The 23301-nt window shown below is 45.9% G+C and overlaps 1 protein-coding gene across 3 annotated transcripts in view; it reads left to right on the top strand.

Annotated features, from left to right (window-relative positions):
* Positions 1–23301, top strand: part of DRD2 (dopamine receptor D2) — a 65889-nt gene that overhangs the window by 5298 nt on the left and 37290 nt on the right. Inside the window, exon 1 of one of the 3 annotated variants that reach the window (XM_055273175.1) lies at positions 11667–11685. The exons of the other annotated variants lie outside the window; for them this stretch is intronic. The gene's annotated coding sequence lies outside the window, so the exon portion shown is untranslated. Of the gene's footprint in view, positions 1–11666; positions 11686–23301 lie in introns of those variants that run through there. 3 annotated transcript variants of the gene reach the window in all.

The raw sequence follows: 23301 nt of genomic DNA, 5'->3' as shown, positions 1-23301 counted from the left end.
ATAGGAACCCTTGTTTTTTACATTTTTTGTTTGTTTGTTTATTAATTAATTAATTAATTTATTTATTATTTTCATTTTTAGAGAGAGGTCTTGCTCTGTCACTCAGGCTGGAGTGCAGTGGTGCAATCGTAGCTCGCAGCAGCCTTGAACCCCTGGGCTCAAGTGATCCTCCTGCTTCAGCCACCCAAGCAGCTGGGAGTGCAGGTGCATGCCAGCATGCCCAACTAATTTTTTAAAGAATTTTTTGTAGATATAGGGCCTTGCTTTGTTGTCCAGTCTGGTCTTGAGCTCCTGGCTTCAAACGATCCTCCTGCCTCGGGGTAACCCTTATTATTCCGTTTTGCAGAGGAAGAAGCATAGGCTTAGAAAGGTAAGTGGCTTGCACAAGGTCCCACATTTCATGTGTGAGACAAAGATTCAAAACCAGACTGTTTAAGGCTGAAGCAATAGCCCTCTCTGATATGTAAGTGGCATAAAGAACAAGAAAAGCAGGAGAATAGGGATAAGAAGATAATTCTTTAGTGAACGAAAGGGCAGTAATCTTTTTGTATGATACCAGGAAAGTGAGGAGGGAGACAGCAGATGGAGAAGGATGAATGAAATATCTCCTTGGGATTCTTAAATTTGAGAACCAGCGAGGAAGTGTTCTGTACCTGGATCTGGGTCCCTTTGGATGAAATGCACTGGGCATAAACCTCACCAAGCAGTGGGATCAGGAGGGAGGGCGGCAGAAGCAGGAGGGAGGCAGGGTCAACTAAGCTTTCCAACCCGGGGGGAGGAGCTGGGAGGAGGTGTGGATGGATGATTTGTCAAGCTCTTCTGGAACTGTGATGACATTACCTTCTGTCCCACATCTCTTTGAGGTGAACTGAACTGTCCAAAGGATGAAAGCCAGACTTCTGCCGACAATTAGGTCTTTGGGGTTGCTTTCTTATACCATAGAAGGAAAACTTGTTATAACTCCAAGACTAAGCTTCCACATTTTACAGAAAGGTGAGGGCGGGATAGCCTGGGATCCTGCACGGACACGGGAGTGACTCATGAGAGCTGCCTTTAAAAAATGAGCTGATTAGCCAGACGCGGTGGCTCACGCCTGTAATCCCATCCCTTTGGGAGGCTGAGGTGGGCAGATTGTCTGAGCTCAGGGGTTCGCGACCAGCCTGGGCAACACAGTGAAACCCCATCTCTACTAAAACACACAAAAAAATGAGGGTCTAGCAGCATGCACCTGTGGTCTCAGCTACTCAGGAGGCTGAGGCAGGAGAATTGCTTGAACCTGGGAGGTGGAGGTTGCAGTGAGACAGTATCGTGCCACTGCACTCCAACCTGGGCGACAGAGCGGGACTCTGTCTCAAAAAACAAACAAACAAAAAAACCAAAAAACACTGATCAATGCTTTTCTGATAGACAGAGGCAGGCAAGGCCTGGATGTCCCTGGGCAGGCCTTAAATAACTTAAATAACTTAACCTGCTCATCAGTTATTTCAGGCACAAATAAGGGACTGTAATAATCGGGTTCACCTCATAATAAGTGAGAAGACTCCTCTGTTGTTGAGCCTCACCATGAGTTTTATGAATGACATATATCAATATTTAGTCACCTATTTAAACCCTTTAAAAACAACACCATATGGTAGTTAAACCTGTGGGCTCCGGAATTAGACTTCCAGGATTTGAATCCTGACTCTAACACTTACTAGCTATGTGACCATGAGCAAGTTAATTAACCTCTATCACCTGGGGGTTCTCACCCGTAAGTGGATGTTAATACCAACCTAATTGGGTCACAGTAATTAATTAAGGCAATAGAGACAAGACATTTGAAAGAGTCCCTGGGAAAAGTGAGCGCTCTTTGAATGTTAACTGTAATGATTGTTATTGTTAAGATGCTTAAGTAAGAAACAACATTTTGAGCTGTTGTCCTTTTGCAGTAATTCAGCACCTGATTTTACATTTCTGAAATCATGTTTCTAAAACGTTCACAAAATTCAAGGATATACTTCTTTCTTACACTCTCCACTTACCTGCACCAAAATTCTTTGGCTTTCACCTGTCAGCAGCTCTTGCTCATTTTGAGCGAGATAGGGGTTTGAATTGCTTGTCATCCCTTTGATTTAAGTGCAGCTGAATTCATTTCCATCTTACCCACATGAGCTAGGAAGAGGCATAAGTTATCCTGGTGATGGCTTTTCATGGCCTAATTTTTCTTCCTGGTTTCCTGGGCTCTCTGTCTGCTACCTCATGTTTGGAGCCTTCCTGATTGGCAGCGTCACATGGTATGTTGCACTCTGACACAGGCCACTTTTTATTAAAAACAAAAAATAAGGAGAACATACTGGTGTACAAGGACAAGGTGACTTTTCTTTTCTCAGATTGAGAGGGCTAAAGAACTTCACATGAGCAGACCCCCAAAGCTGGCAGAAATATGTGTTCTGCAGCTTGTGGAGTCATTCACGGCAGGAGGAAATGCTATCGTGTTTTTAGGTGAAGTATGGTCCTGCCTGAGAAAGGAGGATGGAACACAATAGCTTCTGGTCCTGAGATTCCCCAATCCATAAAGATAATCCCTCTTGTTGGCCTTTTTCTTGGTGTATGAATCCCTTCTTGGGGAGGACTCTCTTGTAATTGATGTGCATCTATTTCTGGCCAGCTACAAATGCTCACCGTTTAGCTATGGTAGAAGATTTCAGAAGGCACTTCCGTTCCTGGGTCATCTTCCTTGGTTCATCCTTTTTTGGACTCAGCCCTTTCAGCTCTTTCACTCATTTATGGCAGGGTCAATATGAGACGTGTGTTGACAAGCAGAACCTAATTTGCAGGGTCCCAGGCAGAGGATGTCAGCACTGCCTCCCACCGCCTGCCCCCGCGCCGCAGTGGATCCATGTTTCCACACACTATTTTTCTTTAGTAATATGTATAGTTGAAGGTCTGGGATCACTCTAGAGTCACATTGTGACTAATGACACAAAATCTCCCTGGTGGCCTGTCTTCTGTGAGGAGCCAACTTAATGCTTAATGCTAATCTCTCAATTGTGCATTTCTTGTCTTCTCCACCAGACCGTGAGCTCCTTGAAGCACAGAATTTGTCTCATCCTTCTCTAAAATCTATTATAACCTAAAATGGTGCTAGGCACTTGGTAGTTACTTAAATTGTTGAGTGAGAGTGGGTGAGTGGATAAGTGATGGGTAGGTGAGAGACAGCTTACTTCCCCATAGCGACACTCTCCCTCTACTTTACTTGCAGCTTAACAAGAGTGGCAGTGTCTGAGGCATCCCCCACTAGAGGTATCTCATAGGTCAGCAACATACTTCATGCCTTCTCTCCTTCATCCTTAACCTGCACTATCTGCCCTCCCTCAGCTGTGATGACATTATAGGTTGGATGGAAATTTTTCACAGTTGTCACAGGGCATGGAAGTTGGGGAATATTGAATGGTTGGAAGCTACTTCAATCAGACACACACATGGAGAAAAAGGTATTGGGGGGCTGTTGAGGAAACATACAGAGGTGTGTTTGTTCAGGTCAGCCTGGGGACCTGAAGACAGAAAAGAGCTGTTATTGAGGGATGCCGTTAGTGCTTTGGTGATTTCTATGTTTAGAGTTTGGGGAATTGGACTAGTCCTTACTTTAAAAGGTACAGATAAGCATGATTCTACCCAAGACCCTCCAAAAGCAGTAACAGTTTGAACCTATCTTTCCACAAAGCACTTTTAAGAATTGGGCTATGCATCCCCTGTCCCTCTAGTTACTTAGTTTAACAAAGTGGTTCAGAGCACTCAGAAGCCAGGCTAATGCAGGATCAGATCTTTGTTCTATCAGTCATGAGTTATGTGACATCTACCAAGTTACTATCAGCCCTTCGAGATGCAGTTGTTTATCCCTTCATAAAACAGGATGACCATATACTTACCTGATTGGGTTTTGTGCAAAGGAAGTGAGCCATGCACATAAAGTGCTTGTCTCAGTAACTGACGCATGGTAAGCTCTCAGCGAACATTCATTATCATTATCCTTACCGTAATTATCAGTGGGCAGAGAAATGTCCACAAAACCCTTCCCAACTTGTGGTCCAAATTTTATATTCTCTCTTCTGGAGGGAAGAAAGACACCATTGCAGATGAAGACATTAGACCAGGTATGAATTGGCATAGAGTGTTATACTTGGAAGAACCCAATGTTACACAGCAGGGAAGTAGGAGAGCTGGACTAGAACTCACTTCTGCCCGGGGTTTTTCCTCCACACCTGGCTCAGGTTAGGCCATGGAGTTTTGAAGAAACTCAGCTGCTAAAGAATGGAATTTGAAGTGAAGATGGTACAAGGTAAGGCCAAAGGCATAGGCAGGGGCCAGACTATGAACCTTGAAGTCTTATGAAGGAGACTGGATTCCATCCTGAGGGAAACAAGAAGCCATCTTGAAGAATTGGGTTTTAAGCACAGGAACAACTCCAGTGATTCAATTTGCAGTAAAACAAACAAACAAACAAACAAACAACAAAACAACAACAGCAACAAAAAATTGGCCAGACATGGTGGCTTACGCCTGTAATCCCAGCACTTTGGGAGGCCAAGACAGGCAGATCACTTGAAGCCAGGAGTTTTGAGAGTAGCCTGGCCAGCATGGCAAAAGCTCATCTCTACTACAAAACTTAGCTGAATGTGGTGGCTCACATCTGTAATCCCAGCTACTGGGGTGGCTGAGGCATGGGAATTACTTGAATCCAGGAAGCAGATGGTGCAGTGAGATCACGCCACTGCACTCCAGCCTGCACAACACAGTGAGACTCTGTCAAAAAAAAAAAAAAAAAAAAAAAAAAATCACAGAGGCTGCTATGTGGGGGAACTGATTATAGAAGATTCAAGACTGGAAGCAGAGTACCTAGGAGAGTTTGCAGTTGTTCAGTACAGCAATGCTGGCAGCCTGGACTAGGGAGGGGCAGTGGAGGTAGGGAGACTTGAAAGACCTGAAAAGATATCTTAAATTCGCCAGAACTCAGTGACTGATGGGCTATGGAGGATGAGGGGAAGAGAGAAGCCAAGGATGATTTAAGAACAATGAAGCAAGGGAATTAAGGATATTGGTAAAAGTGTATGCATATTGGGCCAGAAACCTAAGCCAGATTGAAAGGGAAGGGAAGATAGGCTGATAGAATCGGTGGACTTATGGTATTGACGAAATCAGAGAACTGGTATATTTGGAATCACTGAGCACTTGAGCTGGGTTGCAGAGGCAATTGTGGTCACACAGTGGAGTAACTAAATTTTTAACCTCGGAGAGGAACACCCCTGGCGATGTCAGTGCTCAGGATGCAATCATAGGAGCAGGTGACTAACGTGAAGGGTGTGCTTGGGGAGTAGGAGGCCAGGCATCAAGAGGCCAAGCTGTTGGAAGCTGATTTCAGCTGAGTTCATGGCACAACGTGGGCTGGAGTGGAAGACAGTGAGCTAGTGCCAAAGACAGTGAGGGAGGGGAAGTGACCAGGAATGTATGGATGGCAGTGACAAAGAGAGATAGAGTGGGCATAAATGGTTGGTGGGCACCTGAAAGGAACAGAGTCTTTATGAGAGGGTAGGGGAGGTGGTAATGAGGCACAGGGATGCGGGGCTGAGCACCCTCCTGGAAGGGCCGCAGCATAAGTGGTGCCCTCAATTGAGGCTGGGAGGGGAGGGGCTGCCGCCGCCATGCAGTACCCACCTCCAGTGTAGGCCTTCTCATCCTGTGTAGGCTTTTCTCTTCTGCTCCCTCCGTGGCTCATGGAACTCATTCCTCTCCATAGCTACAGAGAATGGAAGAAAAAGAGAAGAAAGGTGAAGACAGGGTGGCAAGTGGGTATAAAGATGTGGATGAGAGAGTTGAAATAGGTGGAAGTTACAGGGAATAGGAAAGAAAATGGATCTGTGGACATCTGTTGTTCCTCTGCACCCAGTGTGCCACCTGTAACCTTCTAACATGTAGTGTTGTTTTCTCTGCCAGAATGCTCCAGCCCTTAACCTATAAGGTTAACGCCTACTCAGCTTTTAAAATGGAGCCCAGGTATCACCTCTTCCAGGGAGGCTTCCCCGATTTTCCTTCCTACACTCTTTCACCTGCCTGGGCCCAGGGCCTCTCTTCTGTATTTCTCTAGCATACAGTATTGAGTTATGTTGTCGTTGCTTATTTACTGGTCTGTTTCCTTCCCTAGATGGCAAATTCCTCAAAGGCTGGAATGGAGTCCATACCTCTCTAGCTCCAGGTGCCTGCCCACTGCACTGCACAAAGTGGGACTGTCATCGAGTCCCGCCCCTGCAAACACGCACGCACGCCGTAATAAGACAGCAGCACACACTATCTTCTGCTCATCCCTGAAGTCCTCCACATTATTAAGGCAGGCTGGAATGCTCCTCCAGCAAGTGATTTAGACGAGACATTCCACAGTGTCAAGGCTGTAAAGAAAGGGACCTACACTAACTCTACACATGAATGAGAAAATTGTACTTGGAGAGGGAAGTAATGTGTTCAGGATCTTATGGCTGCTTAGAAGCAGACCAGTCCCAGATCTGGGACCCGTCACTGACACGGCCCACTTCCTACCACGCCAAACCCCGTGACCAATGGCCACAGATGAAGTGCACCACACTGTGGCTGCAGGTAGCCACATTAAAAGTTTCCCCAATTTAACCAGCTCCAAAAATCATCCTCTTGTCCTTTCTTCTCATTTCTGGGTTCAAAATTGCTGATTTGGTGAGCCTTATTATTCAGCTCTACTCCACTGCCTGGGAAATAGAGATAAGTGAAATGTAAAAGTAGGACCAGGCTTGTACTTATGTATTTTGAGGGGTTCACTTTATGTGATGGGCTACAGCACCACCAACATTCCCGTTTTCTCACAGGGAAGCAGATTAGGCAATTCAGTGCTCAGTGTATCACGTGACGTGCATATGCTCCTTGAATGCTGTGCTATTGTCTTTAATAATAATAACCACCTAAGGTACATTGATTACTCCTACCTCATCAGTCAGATCTTAGGAACTGGGCAGCAAGGAGGGGGCAGGAGAAGGGGGAGTTTCTGGGTGCTCCATCTAGCACATGCGTGGGAAGTAGTAGGATGCCAATAAATACTTGTTGCATAGATGAAGGAGTGAATGAATGAATATTTTCCTCTTGCAGAGCAGGCTGAGATTTGCTCAGAAGCATGTAGAGCAGATTGGCTGCCCACCTGTGTGGGCTACCTGAGACCCAGGGCATCCAGAAGGTCTCCAGAGGGAGAGGGAAGGTGGGAGAAGCTCTGTAGAGCTCTCAGCCACATGCCTTAAACACTGCTCCTGCATGGAGCATGATACCTGTTCCTGCATGGCCGTGCTTCCTCTAAAGGCTCCAGGGGAGGATCCTGTCTTGTCTCTTCCTGCTCCCCATGGCTCCTGGTGCTCCTTGGCATGTGGCAGCATCACCCCAATCTCTGCCTCTGTCTTCACATGATTGTCTCTCCCCCATGGCTCTCTGTCTCCTCTCCGCTTCTTATAAGGGTACACCAGGCGTTGATTTAGGGTCCACTGTAATCCAGAATGAACCTATCTCATCCTTAACTAATAATGTCGGCAAAGACCACTTCCAAATGAGGTCACCTTCTGAGCCTCCAGGTGGACGTGAATTGGTGGGTGTGGGGGGCTTGGGGGTCGGAGGAGAACACTCTTTACTCCTGTAAGGGAGCTTCCTGCCTTGGTGGCTCCTGTTCCTTATAGACATCTTTTGTTTCCTCCAGAGTAGGACTGTTTTCCTTCCTAGTCACCTGTTTGAGAATAGCTGCCCACTTATCTAATTGAAGCCTCATCTCCTGAGTTAGAAGGCAAATGAGGACAAGAAAGAAAGCAATTAGTACAACTGGGAGTTCAGGATTAAAAAGGATTTACTGACCTGCTGGCACAATGGTTGGTAAGGGGTGAAAGTAAAGGGAGTTTGGAGGAAGAGAGGGGAAGGAAGCGGGTCCTTTGGATGTTCCAGCAAGGGAAGACCCACGGGAACCTGGATTCCTGGGGCACTTGGGCACAGGCCCAGTGAGGGTGGTGATTGGGCGTGCATGTTAAATGCCTTTTATAGTTATAAGAAACTCAGGAATTGCTCCCCGTGAGGGCAGCTGGGTGTGCATATTAAGTGCTTTATATAGTCATAAGGAACTCAGGGATTTGAAGTTGTTTACTCAGTGTTCATTCCACAAGCATTTATTAAATGCCTCCTATACACCAGGATCTCAGACTAATGCTCTAATTTCACAGATGAGCACACTGAATTCCGGTAGGCCAAGTGAATTACCCAGGATCTCTTGGGGGCAGAGTCAGGACTAAAATCCAAGTCTTTAACTCTCACCATGCCTCACACAAAGCAATGTTCTTCTCTCATATACTCCAGTCTGCCTTGGGGGATCCCTGACCTCCACCAGGTAATAGTAACAATAGTAACAACCCCTGCATCTGGACAGGGCTTGACTGTGCCCAGGGTGCATTTCCAGAAGTCATTTTACTGCTGCTCCCTGATGTGTGGGGTGGAGTCAGCGGTAAGGAGGGCTTCCTGACTCCTGCCACTGAGTTCAGCTTTGCTGGCGGTGGTGGATGGGAGGCCTGGGACCTGTACTCTCCATAGAGAAGAAGATCAAGGACCTCTTAGACAAAACTAGCAGGCCTCAGTCTCTGAAACCGGGAGCCCCATCATTAAGTTTGCCCAGCTGGCCAGTCTGTAAGGACATAGGGGATGCTGATGGTGCTAGCAAGGTGTTCTGGGCCCCTGTAAATGAGGATCCTGTGGCCTTGCAGATGCATCTTCCAACAGGCCTGTCTTAGCACACAGGTGGCAACATTTGGTGCTGTCTGTAGCATCTCCCAGCAGGGCTGAGCCTTCAGAGCCTGCCCTCTTGGGCTTTCCAATCTGGATGTCTCTGATGACCCGGTCCATAGCTTAGTAATTACTTGTTGAATGACTTGAGTAAATCTGGAGAAAAAAGTTAACTCCTTCACTGTGATAGGTGAGGGAAGGTATCAGAGAAGGAGGTACAGGGGATTTCCAAGGAGCTGTTCTCAGGCCAGCTTTGGGACTTGAGGCCTTGGAGGCTCCACTTGGAACTTGGCATGGGGCCTGCACTACCTCCCCGAGCGCGCAGGATGCTGGAGCCTCCCAGCTTCTCTCGCTTTCATCTCGTCTTCATCCCTGGGCTGCTCCCTGCCCTCTGCAGCATCTCCCCACACCCTGTCTCCATGGTAACGTCACAGCCACAGGAGTCCATAATCCTGGTAGGAGGAGAGGAGCAAAGGGCAGGGACAGGGGCACGTGTGGCCAGCAGTGTCCATGTGCCTTTGAGCAGCCAAGCTCCCACAGGCCAGGGAGGGTGCCTGCCCCAAAGCCTGGCAGCAAGAACGGGCCAGGGCAGAGGGTCCCCAGGCAGTGCCTCTGAACATTCTTCTGTCTAGAAAAGGAGCCAGGGAGCTCTTGAGCAACAGGTGGAGCCTCTGACCCCAGGAAGCTTTTGGAGGCTGGCAGCTCTGGTGTCTCCTTAGGTCAAGATCACAGCCAGTCCAGCTTGGGGCAGAACCCAGATTCTCTGTGGCTCAGGAAAGTCTGCCCACCTGAGTATCCCCACGTCCTCCCTCCCTGTCCTGCCCAGTCCCTGTTCCATCAGCCTGTGGCAGCTCACAAGTGCTGCTGGGGCTGGGGGTGACTGGAGAGGTCAGGGCACCAATGCCAGCCAGGAGAGGGCAGGGTCCACTGGCAGCTTCGGCCCTGGAGCAGCCCCACTGGGGGAACTGGAATAATGGTTGAAATGAGCAGCTTGTCTGAAGACAGTCAATTTGATAGTACCTCTAGTCATAGCCGCTGAGTTTCTGTCTGCCAGACACAGAGATCCAGGACAGTGTAATAGAATGGACACAAAAAGCAAATAAATGAAAAGTAGAGCTGGAATCCCATAGATTTCTTCCCAGACCCACAGCACTATTCCTTGGGGCCCGCTGCCCAGTTTCTTTGAAGATTTGGCAATCTGCTAATTTGCTGATTAGCAGTACACATGTAATAGTTGCACATATTTTGGAGGTACGTGTGACAGTTTGATACGTGCATGCACTGTGTAATGAACAAATGAGGGAAACTGGGATATCTGTCACCTCAAACACTTATCTTTCCTTTATGTTGAGAATATTCCAATCTTCTCTTCCATCTATTTTTAATGATACAATATGTTATTGCTAATTAGTCACCGTACTATACTATTATTGCTAGATCTTATTCTGTCTATCTAACTGAATTTTTGTATCTATTAACCAACCTCTCTCCATCTCCCCCTCCCTTTCCCAGCCTCTGGTAACTACTACTATTCTCTGCCTCCAGGAGATCCACCTTTTTTAGTTCTCACTGCTCGGCTTTCTTTCCAAGAAAAATGGACTCAGATGGGTCTTTATGGAGGTCTCTAGAATTAGGAGTCTTAGGTTCTAGTCTCAGTTCTGTCATCTAATTGGTGGCTTAGGTATAGTTAACTTTTCTTGTCCTCTGATTTTTTATTCTAAAATGATGGTATTGGACTGGATGAAGTCCCTTACAGACTATAACCAACAACACCCGCACTTTTCCGCGTTTGTCCATCCAGAGCTGCATTTGGGGTGACAAACCTTGCTTTAAAACACATACTCTATTAAGGTGTTCATTTTTCAAGCAGAGGCTTTTCTTGCCCACAGTACATTCAATGTATCCAAGTGAATAATATCTACCACTTTTAAATACTGACTATATTATCTGCCTTATATGCATCAGCTTTAATCTTTGTGACAGCCATAAAAGATAGAAATTATTAGTCCCATTTTACAGATGAGGAAACGGAGACTCAGAGATGGAAAGTAAAGTGTTAATCAAGGCCACACAGGTGGTGAGAACTGAAGCTGGTATTTGAGCCTAGATCTGTCTGATACAATATTTCCACGCTGCCCCGGATCGTATTTTCTACATATGCTAGGTTTATCTTCTTCATTTTCATTATGATATGTATCACAACGTATGTGATGGCTTGCCTCTTATTTCCCCCAGCCCCATCGCTGCCCCCAGCATGTGAGGTCGAGAATGACCTCACATAAGATCTTGCCCTTGGTCTTTAGTGCATAGTAGACCCTGAACATTTGTAAAGAGGATGTACAAATAAAGGAATGAATATATTCCAAAGTTTTAGAACTTGAGTAAGTTGGAGACTGCTTTTAAATATAGAAGTATAGTCCACAGTGCCAAAATAGTGGGCATTCAATAAATCCTAATTCATATGCAAATGTGTACACACACACACATGCACACACACACAATAATCAAAGCTTGTTTGTGATGATATACACACAGCATAAGTTGTGGTGGACCAGTATTTTATTCCCCCAGATCAAAACTGATACATAGCCTTTCAAATAAATTAGTGCTTTAATCTTAGCTGATGCATTTGAAGGAAGGAGTATATCCACATGCCAGTGCCAGGGTGATCCTGTGGCCTCTCCAACAGAAACCATAAAGGGCTGTGTTTTCAGAGAGAGTAAACACAACCTTTTCTCTCATTTTTTTTTTTTTTCTGGTGATATTTGTAGGCCCACACCTGGCATGCCATATCACCCATGTGGGTCAGAGATTACATATGCAATAAAAAAGGAAATCAAAGCACGAAATGAGGAAATTACTGATAACAGCATTTATCAAAAGGTGACGGCGGAAAATCATTTTAAAATTTAAAGACAAAAACCCATGCACTGTGTGTTACAGGGATGTGTGTGTTTATATATAAAAATGGCTAAATACCCAGGTTAGGCACCAATTAACCAGCAGAGCTGTTGCCTCAGGCAGTTGTTTTTCTAATTGCAGGTCTCGGCTGTGTCACCAGCTAGCTGGAAGCCCGAGGAGAGCTAAGAAAGTCTTGTTCTGTCCTTTGAATTCTTTTTCAACAGTCTGGCTTCCCTACCACCCAGGAGGGCAGAGACCTTCCATGCCCCTCCCCAGCCCAGGCTGCTGCTGGCCTGCTCTGTCCCACCCACTGGGGAACAGCCCTTGGAACCAGAGGCTGCTGTTAGGTTCAGCTTCCAGGGCTGGGACATAATTGGCCCTGACTCTAATGAGCAGGGCTAAGGTGGCAGAGCCTATCACTGATTGGAACTGCTACCTGCAGAGGGACCAGGACAAGCATCAAGCTAACAGCTTGGAGAGCTGCCACTCGGACAGCCCACAATTTCCAAATTAGATGCTTCAGAGGTCTGGATTTTGCTGTGCAGACAGAGCTCAGGGGCAGCTCTCGCAGAAGCTGGAGAAATTAGACAAATTTTCATTCATAGTCAACATGGTCCCAGGCTTCCCTTTCTTCCTTTTTCATTTACATGCAAATAGTGGGGGGTGGGGGGGGTAATGGAGAGGGGATTCTGGAGCTCAGTTCCTGGGGAAAGGGGTGGCAGGAGATCTTGAAGCCAGCGAGGCCGGTTCTATTGCACTCTTTCAACTTGGTGGAAGCAGAAGTACTATAAACTTTGTAGATTCGTCCTTGAGGGCCTGCTCAGAGATAGAACTGTACAGTCCACAAAGAAGCACTGAACAAGAGAACAGGGTCGCTTTTTACTGCTGAGATCTCCCCTTCTTGTTATTTACTTGTAGCTTTCTGTAATTGAATGAGTGGATATTTACTGAGTAAAGTGACATCTGTACTAGGCATATTTTCTTTAACTACCCAGACCCACTGGAGGAAGAGAGACCGTCTGATGTGGCCACTGCACCTCACAGAGGTTGAGTGACTCCTCTAGGGAAGTGGCACAGTCAGGATTCAAATGCAGGTCTGTCTTCCCGGCAGCTACCTACGTACTGTCATCTGTCTCTCCCGTTGCCTCCGGAGCTGCTTGGGTCTCCTGGTGTCAGTCTCCAAGCCTGGTGACTCCTATGGTGGTGGCTGCCTCTCAAATGCTGCACATGGAGGCCCACAGTGAGCCCAGGGGTCCATTCATTCCTTTTTGCTGCAGGTCAGGTGTGTGTCTGTGGGGATCACAATTTATTTTCTTTTATTGTGGTATAAATAAAAGAATTTATTATTATTTTATTCACATAACTTGAAATTTACCATTTTAATAATTTTGATGTGTACAGTTTGATAATGTTAAGAATATTTACGTTATTGTAAAATAGATCTCCAGAACTTTCTCGTCTTGCAACACTGAAGCTCTATACCCATTCAACACGAATTCTCCATTTTACTCTCTCTGCAGCCTCTGGCCACCATCATTTTACCTTCTGTCTCTATGAATTTGACTCCTTTAGGTACCTCACATAATGCAGTATTTGTCTTTTTCTGCCTGCCTATTTCCCTTAGCATGCTGTCTTCAAGGTTCATCCATGTTGTAGCATGTGACAGGATTTTCTTCTTTTTTAAAAAAAAATTGTATTTTTATTGAAAAATAATAATTGAATGTATTTATGGGGTACAATATAATGCTTCAATACATGTATGTATTGTGGAATGAGCAAATGAGGCTAATTAACATACCCATCACCTCACTTACTTATTTTTTTGTGGTGAGAACATTCAAAATTCATTATTTTAGCAATTTTGAAATAGACAACTTGTCATTACTAACTATAGTCAGGTGGCTATGCAATGGATCACCAGAACTTATTCCTGTTGTCTAATTAAAACTTAGTCAACCCCTACTCTGCCAATAGGCTCTGATAACCACCATTTTACCTTCTACTTCTATGAGTTCAAATTTGTAGGTTGCACATATAAGCGAGATCACACAATGTTTGTCTTTCTGTGCTTGGCTTATTTCATTTAGTGTACTGTCCCCTATATTCACCCAAGTTGTCATAAATGACAGAATTTCATTCTTTGTAAAGGCTGGATTGTATTCCATTGTAGATATATAGATCACATTGTTTTTTTCAATCTTTATCTGTTGATGGGCACTTAGGTTGTTTCCAAATCTTGGCTATTGTGAATAATGCCACCATAAACATGAGGGTACAGATATCTCTTCAACGTGCTGATCTTAGTTCCTTTGGAGATATACCCAGATGTGAGATTGCTGGATTATATGGTAATCCTATATTTAGTTTTTTGAGGAACCTGCATATTATTCTCCAAAATGGCTATGTTAATTTATATTCCCATCAACCTTTTATAAGTATTCCCTTTTCTCTGCATCCTTGGTACTATTTGTGGTCTATCATATTTTTGATAATAGCCATTCTATCCAGCGTGAGGTGACATCTCACTGTGGCTTTATTTTGCATTTCCCTGATGAATAGTGATGTTGAGCATTTTAAAAAAATATATGTTGACCTTTCGCATGTCTTTTTTTTTTGAGAAATGCCTATTCAGGTCCTTTGCACATTCTTAAACGGTTATTTTTTATCTTGGTATTGAGTAGTTTGAGTTCCTTATATGTTTTGTATATGAGCTCCTTATCTGATATATGATTTGCAAATATTTTCTCTCAAATTATTGTTTCCTTTACTTCATAGAAACATTTTAGTTTGATGTAATTCAATTTGATTTTTCTTTTGTTGACTGTGCTTTTGGGGTCATATGCAAAAAATAATTGCCAAATCAACATCTTTTTTATTTATTATTATTGTTTTTGAGATGGAGTCTTGCTCTGTCACCCAGGCTGAAGTGCTGTGGTGTGATCTCGGCTCACTGCAACCTCCGCCTGCCAGGTTCAAGCAATTCTCTGCCTCAGCCTCCCAAGTAGCTGGGACTACAGGCGTCTGCCACCACGCCTGGCTAATTTTTGTATTATTATTATTATTTTTTTAGTAGAGACGGGATCTCACCATGTTGGCCAAGATGGTCTCGAACTCCTGACCTCGTGATCCATCCACTTCGGCCTCCCAAAGTGCTGAGATTACAGGCGTGAGCCACTGTGCCTGGCCCAGACCAACATCTTACAGCTTTTCCCCTATATTTTCTTCTATTTTACAGTTTCAAGTATTACATTTAAGTCTTTATTTTGACTTGATTCTTTTATAAAGGGTGAGATAAGCATACAATTTCATTCTTCAGCATGTGGACAGCCAGTTTTCCCAATACCACTCATTGAAGAGACTGCCCTTTTCTCACTGTGTGTTCTTGGCCCCTTTGTTGAGAATTGATTGACTATAGATGCATGGGTTTACTTCTTGGCTCTCTGTCTGATTCCATTAGGATTTCCTTCTCTTAAGGCTGAATAATATTCCATTGTATGTGGATACCACATTTTCTCTATCTACTCATCCATTAGTAGACAATTAGGTTGCTTCCACTTCTGCTATTACAAATAATGCTGTAGTGAACATGGGTGTGCCTGGTCCAGGGAGCTCTGACTTTTACAAGGAGACTGAGTAGAGAGTGAAGCTTTTCTGTTCTGCCCTTCAGCCAGGATGAAGTACAGACAATGCACTAATCTGTTCCTGATCAAGCCCACTGGGACACAAGGGGGATGGGTGGGTCACAAGTTACAGAGGGAAAAGCCAGGGCTTTGGAATTAGATGAGTTTAAGTCTCAAGTCTGCCTTCTATGATCTGTGTGACCTGGAGCAAATTACTCAACCTCTCTGAATCCTAATTCATATATATATATATATATACACACATATATATGTATATATACATATATATAACAATTATTATTTTTCCAAGACGGAGTCTCACTCTATTGCCCAGGCTGGAGTGCAGTGGGGTGATCTCAGCTCACTGCAGCCTCCACCTCCAGGGTTCAAGTGTGAATCCTAATTCCTTCACCTGTAACTAGATTATTGCAAGAGGACCATATAGTGTGTGCTGGTAAATATTTTAACAACTAGCTCTCCAAAAATAATAATGCTCTAATTTGAAGTATTTAATGATTTTATTGTGTAAAGACTCAAACTGTAGCTGATTTGAAGCCACCAACCTGCCTTCTTTAAATGTAGAGTGAGGAAGAGTGAGCCACACACCAGCCCCAGCACACCACTGGTCCATATATAAAATGTCTTTCCCAGTATTTGGGATGTGCCAGGTTCTCTATTAATACTAGTTTCCTTCCTAATATTAGTTCCATCCTCCCCCCCGCCATCAAAAGGACTCTGGGTAACCTAGATAATAAGAATGATTGCTCAATTCTACATGTTTATTTGACTAATATACATTGACCTTCTATCACATACAAAGCCCTGTCCTAGGAGTAGAGTAAAAGATGCAGAGGAATGAGGAGGGGACTTTTAAAAAACCATGTGACCCAGTCTTGTCTTTGGAAAGTCCAGCCTGGGGGGATGACCCCTTCCATGTGCCGGCATCTCCGTCATGGAACATGTTAATCACCTGTGGACTTGTTTCTCTCCCTGCACTGTGGTCTCCTGGAAGATAATGACTCTGTCTTGCTTATTTTGTTATCTACATTGCATGGCATTTCTAAAGTATTCAATAAATAGTTGTCGAATTGTTTTACGAACTTGAAATCTACCTAAGAAGGCATAACTAACAAATCCGAGACAGTCAGAGAAGAATACAAGAAAACAGGCAATCGTAATTATAAAACTTCTCATTTGATAGGCATCTTACTACTTCAAAGCTTTTTCAGTTAAAATAGTTAACACGGACTGAGGGCTTACGGTATGCCAGGCATCAGTATCCTCACTCAACATACATTATCTCATTGAAACTTTACAACAACTCAATCTGTAAAACTACCCCAATGGGGTAGATACTGTTATCATCACTCCCACTTCCTAGATGTATAAAATGAGCAGCAGCAGTTAAGTGGGTTCCTCAGTATTTTTTGTTGTTGATATTGTATGCGTGGAGCCAGGATGGGAACCTAGGACTTGATGTTTACTGACCCACGGAGTAGAGACAGTAGGAAACTTTCTTACGTACTCATTTGATAGGTGATAAAACTGTGGCTTAGAGAGGGAGATGGAGATTAAGTAACTTGCCCAAAGTCACTCAGCTAACAAGATACAGAACCCCAGGACTAAAACATAGGCCTGCTAACTCCTAATAAAATAAAGAGCATAAAGTAAAGTATGGTGTGAAGTACTATAGGCAAAAAGGGCTAGTGGCCGGGCAGGGTGGCTCACGCCTGTAATCCCAGAGCTTTGAGAGGCCGAGGTGGGTAGATCACCTGAGGTCAGGAGTTCGAGACCAGCCTGGCCAACATGGTGAAACCCCATCTCTACTAAAAAAAAATACATAAATTAGCTGGGCCTGGTGGCAGGAACCTGTGATCCCAGCTACTCAAGAGGCTGAGACAGGAGAATCGCTTGAACCCAGGAGGTGGAGGTTGCAGTGAGCCGAGATTGCACCACTGCACTCCAGCCTGGATAACAAAGCAAGACCTTGTCTCTGAAAAAAAAAGAAAAAAAAAAATGGGGCTGGTTCAGAGAAGGGCCATACTACTGGGATATCCAGTGATCAGTGGTCAGGGAAGATTTCCAGAAGATATGTGGTTTGAGTAGGACCCTGGGGAGCTGAGGGTGGACTTGAATCAGCAGTGTCTCATTTCCTGTCCCCCAGTGTGCGCGCGCGCGCACACACACACACACACACACACACGCACACCAGTGGCCCTGGCCCTTGCTCCTCAACATGGAAAGCAAGGGCTAAACTTCAGACAAGCTTTCCCCATCTTCTGGAAACCACAGCTTCACAGTTGCTGCTTTTCTTGTGTATTTATTTTTCAAGTTATTTACATAAAGGATCCACCGGCCCCTACGCTGTCAGACAACATTGCTCTTTCTCCTGGCTTTTATCTCTGACTCCTGGAGAGGTTGTCATGCTCTCAATTACCTGAAACATGCCTGTGTCCCAATATGATTTGGTGTCAGCCACCTCTTACTTTGCAAGCAGTAAGTACTACAACCACAACGGCCGAACTTGACGCACAGATCCCCATTAAAAGAAGAAGCGTGCAGGCTTTCCTGCGGGCCTCTTGGGCTGCTGGTGGGCTAGGGTGTGAGTTGAATGTGTTGGGCTGGAGGGGGCCAGAGGAGGGGAGAAGAAATGGGACAGTGGAGCTCACTCAGCCTCCTAATCCATCCCAGCTACAGAATTTTCCTGTGAATGTTTATTTTTTGAGTCATGTACACTGTTAAAGTAATATTTTTCGAAAGATTAAAAATCTGTTTCTCAAACAATTACATGTCAAAGATTTATTTAACTCATGAATGAGACAACTAGCAGAATGACAAAGCTGGGTTTAAGAGAGGATTCGGGCCTATAATCCCAGCACTTTGGGAGGCTGAGGCCAGTGGATCACTTAAGGTCAGGAGTTTGAGACCAGCCTGGCCGACATGGTAAAACCTCATCTCTACTAAAAATACAAAATTAGCCGGGCGTGGTGGTGGGTGCCTGTAATCCCAGTTACTTGGGAGGCTGAGGCAGGAGAATCACTTGAACCCGGAAGCGGAGGTTGCAGTGAGCCAAGATTGTGCCACTGCACTCCAGCCTGGGTGACAGAGCAAGACTCCATCTCAAAATAAATAAATAAATAATAAAAGAGGATACAGGAAAAATTATATATATACATTATATATACATATATATGTGGAAGAAATCTGGAATAAGATTGCTAAATTAGATACAAAACTTAATGTCTCACAGGGCAATAAAATCATAAGGCTTTGGACTATCTTCTCTACTGGATGGAAATCACTCACGTTACCATCTTTTCTAACCGTTAGCATCTATCTCATAGGTTTAGGCCCCTTGTGGATGGTAAATAGTAAACAAACAAAATAGATTCTCCTGAGGTGGGCTTGCTGCCTTATTAACAAGTTTTGGATACATATTCTTAACAGATTAAAAGAATCTAGCCAGTCCTGGGCAGTGGCGATTCTGCAAGTTGCTGAATATGCCTATCCCAATTATGTGTTCTGGAACCAGAAAGGTAACTACAGGATGGGTTTGGAGACCCACTGGACCCACTGTGAGAAGGAACTGAGCTAAATCTCCATTGATTGCCTGACCTCCAGAAACCGCTCCTTTGACTGGGGGCTACAGTGATGTTTTGGGTCTCTAGGAATTAGTGTCAGTAGAGCCTGGTCAGAGCCCTCACATAATCTAGTAATCCTCCAAAAGTCTATTTTATTTTCCCAGTGCATAGTTACCCTGGTAAGGAGAGGTCCCTTTGGAGAAAGCTGGGAGAAATATTACGAATGTAAATTTTTGGCAGGGGTCTTCCTCAAGAGGACCAAGTCTCCCCTTCATTCAAGGGTTCTGCATCTGTCAATTGGCTCAACTCTGGGAATTAATCAGGGGCCATAACTCTCTGTTTTGGTGATTAAAATTAGACTTCTGATTGCTTGATGTAGAACTCTCCTACTTAAAGAGATTAAGTGAGAATGTAGTAGACTGCCTATCTATTTCTCTGCTAAGGATACCATGATCACCTAACCAACACCATTGGTCTCAGACTATTTTGTTAACTGCTTTGGCTCTGCTGTCCATGAGGCTGTGGAGACAATGTGGCATTTGGGAGAGGAGCCTGTGAGGCAGAATGTTGAGATGTGAGTTCTGATCCTGCCTTTGCTACTAACTAGCTGAGTAATCTTGTGGAAATAGAGAAGCCTCTCTGGGCCAGCTTCTTCAACTCTTAAAGATGGAGTAATAACCCTGCCCTGCTTGGTCAGAGGGCTGTTTTGAGGCCTTCAAAAAGCACAACAATGTTGTTAGCTCTGGTTGCTTGTTTGGCATTGGTGTTTTAGATGGTGTGAGTAGAGGATGCAAGCTGGAAGTGCTTTGGCTCAACTAGTGTGATGAGTTAGTTGCCAGGATTTCATGATAGGGAGATTTCAAATAAAAGTTCCAATTTCTGTCTTCTTTTGAAATATTGTTGCCATTCTCAAATGGCAACAATAGACTAAGGGTCCCATTCTCCCCAGTTTACCAGCCACCTCCCACTACTTCACTTGTGAACATTGCATTCATGGAGGGTGGCAGGTGCAGCTCTGGATGCTGGGAATAAGTGCATACAAAATGGAAGAGATATGAACTGCACAGCGAGACAAGTGGAAGAGCAGGGCTGGTGCTAGTCTGAACGACAGCTCAGGGAGCAATCGGTTCTACCCCCAACCGCTCACTAAACACCGCCCCCAGATTTCTTTCTTGGCTTCCAGCCATTTTGCTCTGACTTGGGGTGAATTTTCGCTTCTCTGGTAGTCTCTCTCTGGCTCCAATTCTTGGAAGACCCATCCGGCTTGTCTGAATATATCCACTTGCTAGGCATTCAGGCCATTTCTGCACTCTCTTCAACTATTACTCCAGCTTAAAATCACGGCTTAACTGCCCTACAGTCCTCCCATGGCTGACACCATCTTGGTGGGAGCAGCTCGGTGTTATGGCTGTCACTCTGCTAGCCCAGCATTTATTCATCTAGAAGTTTTACTGTGCACCTATGATGGCATGTGCTCAGGGGGAAGCAGCATTATGCTTTTCCAAGCCTGCCCTTGGCTGACATGATCTGCTCATGTTGGAAGGACACCTGCAGTACCCAACTCATTTGTGTAGCACAGGTGCTTGACATGTCCAAACGTCATGAATGCCAAGGCCTTCCTGTCTCACCTGCCCAACTTCCCAGGGCATCTCAGGTTCCCTCCTCCCCCAGGGGTCTGGGACATGCCTCAGCTTTACAATGTCACCTTGGCAGAGCCTCCCATATCAGACTCTATAGGAGCACAGCAGGAAGAAGTCTTGATGAGCTCAGAGGGTTCAGGGAAGGCTCTTCTAGGAGGTGGGCTTTACCCTTTGAAAAGTTGGCGGGATTTGGACAGCTGGGAATGGGGAGGCAGGTGGAGAAATGGCAGCATTCAAAGGAGGATGAGGGGAGGCAAGGGGTACAAAAGTCGCAGACTAGATCAACGCCAGCTGCAGTCTAGCCTGTCCACAGGAGGGGCCAGCAGGTAATGTGGGAAGATCAAAGGCAGAGAGCTAAAGAATCTGGACTTTTCCCTTCAGGGGAGTCATAGTTTGAGCAAGGCGGTGACATGAGTCTGAAGCCATGGCTTTGGGAGTTGGACTTGGTGGGCATGTGCAGGATGGTCAGGAAGGGAGGCTAAAGGTAGGGATGGGAAGAGACTCTTGAATTTGGCCCCTTGCTGACCCCTCCCATCTCCTCCATCCTGCCTGGGTCTGTGGGCCTGGTCTCCTCTTCGCAGGCCCAGTGTGGTGCAGCTCCTTTAGAGGTGGCCAGGGAGAGCTACCCGGCTCCTCATCAATCCTTCCCACTCTAGGGAACCTGAATGAGGCCTGACCCCAGGCCCCTCTGGGAAGTGACAATGAGCTTGAGGAAGAGACAGAATAGACTGCTGCACCCATGCCCTTGGATGAGGACAGTGAACAACACCAGGTCCTCTGGCTCTGTCTTCCTCCTGTTCCTCTCTCATGGCTGGGGCTGAGATGGAGACAGGTGATTAATACTGCTGTCAAGGGAGCACCACTTTGCAGTTACTGAGATGCCACCTCCTTCAGAAGGAAAAATATTGTGGCAGTGACTCCTGGGCTTTTTAGAGTGGGGAACAGCTCTGACAGGGAGCCAGGAGTCTCTGTGTTTCCAAGAATAGCCAGGGAGTTCCCCCGGAGCTTGAGGCGTGGTTTTCAGCCACCGTGCATCTGGGCTGGGCTGGGGTGCCGGAATCACTGTTGCTGCCTGGTTCCTTCCAAGGAGCAGCTGCCCCAGGTTGAAGCCAGACCCCCTGACCCATTGCTCTGGGCTTGGGTGCTCTGCTGGCCTATGGACCAGAGAGCTCATCAGGACAGGAAAAGAACGTCATTAGACTCCTGCGTCTTCCTGCCTCGGAGCTCATTATCTCTGGTGACTCACTCACTGCCTGTTTCGTGGTTTCATCTCGCAGAGTGATGATGACTTCCTAGCCTGAAGGTCCTCTGACTACCTTCTCTGCTGCCAGACCCCATCTCTAGAGCCCCCTCAGGATCCCTTTGTGGGATCTTACCTTCATCATGGCCGCAGACACCTGCTTTAGCCACGGTAGACAGTTGTCCCCAGACTGACAAGCAGGGAGGGCCTGGGCACCCTGAGCTCCCTCCTTTGGCTACCGGCCCCTCAACACGGACAAGGCTGGAGATCGCATCATGGCAGATTAGAATCTTAGGACTGGTGGGAGGAAGCCTTGTGTGTCCTCTGATATGGCCACACATGTTTGTTACAAAAGGACATCCAGGGCCAGAAGAGGGAAGCCACTTGCTTGAGGTCACATGGTTGGAAATGTGGGGCAGAGCAGGGGCCAGAAGCCAGATGCTGACTGCCGGTCAGAATTCTGTCCCTGCACACCCCGCCCCGTGTCCGTCTGTCTTGTTTGATATACCACTCACACTCCAGAGCTCCGCCTGCCTTCTCTGTTGCCCACCAAACCCGTGTGTGTCTGTTCATTCATATGCAAGGTGTGTAGTGAATTTGCTGGCTGGCTCACATCCTCTGCAGGTGCTGGAACAAGCCGCACTTTCTTTTCTTTCTTTCTCTCCTATTTTTTTTCATAGGGTGGTATGGAAGCCTTGAATCATGTCAAAGTTTCCTTGTTTTGGTTCTCACGGGCACTTCTGTCTGCCCATCCCAAGCATTCTGTGTAACAGGGATGCACCAGAAACTGCAAATTCAATTAAAAGCCCGAGAGAGCTCGCCCAGGAAAGGTACAGGAGTGTGGAGCGGATTTTTTTTTTTTTTTTTTTTTTTTTTTTTGAGACGGAGTCTCGCTCTGTCGCCCAGGCTGGAGTGCAGTGGCGCAATCTCGGCTCACTGCAAGCTCCGCCTCCCAGGTTCACGCCATTCTCCTGCCTCAGCCTCTCCGAGTAGCTGGGACTACAGGCGCCCGCCACCACGCCCGGCTAATTTTTTGTCTTTTTTAGTAGAGACGGGGTTTCACTGTGGTCTCGATCTCCTGACCTCGTGATCCGCCCGCCTCGGCCTCCCAAAGTGCTGGGATTACAAGCGTGAGCCACCGCGCCCGGCCTGGAGCGGATTTTATGATTTAAAAAACAACATCATGGAGCCTGAACAATTCCAGGGCAGCAGCAGCAGGGACAGACATGGGCACAATGGAACAGAGTGTGGCCGTGCAGCCCAGTGGGTCTCCCGACTTTACCCCAGGCCCCGGGAGGGTGGGGCTGCTGTCTTTGGAGGCTGGAGCAGAAGTGGGCAGGTTTGGACTTGCAAGGGCCATGATACGCTAGAGGATCCCAAGTTCCCTCAGGGCATCTACACAGATCTGAGTTTGCTCAGCATTTGTGCAGCCCTCTTCTTGTCCAGTGTGAGTGCTGCTTAGCAGTCAAGACTGCAGGTGAAGCCCGCAGCAGCAAGTTAAGAATTCTGTCCTATCA

The sequence above is a fragment of the Symphalangus syndactylus genome, chromosome 3 (assembly GCF_028878055.3).
Source record: "Symphalangus syndactylus isolate Jambi chromosome 3, NHGRI_mSymSyn1-v2.1_pri, whole genome shotgun sequence".
Classification (NCBI taxonomy): domain Eukaryota; kingdom Metazoa; phylum Chordata; class Mammalia; order Primates; family Hylobatidae; genus Symphalangus; species Symphalangus syndactylus.
Note: the sequence above shows the minus strand (reverse complement) of the source record. Positions and strands in the feature narration are given on the sequence as shown.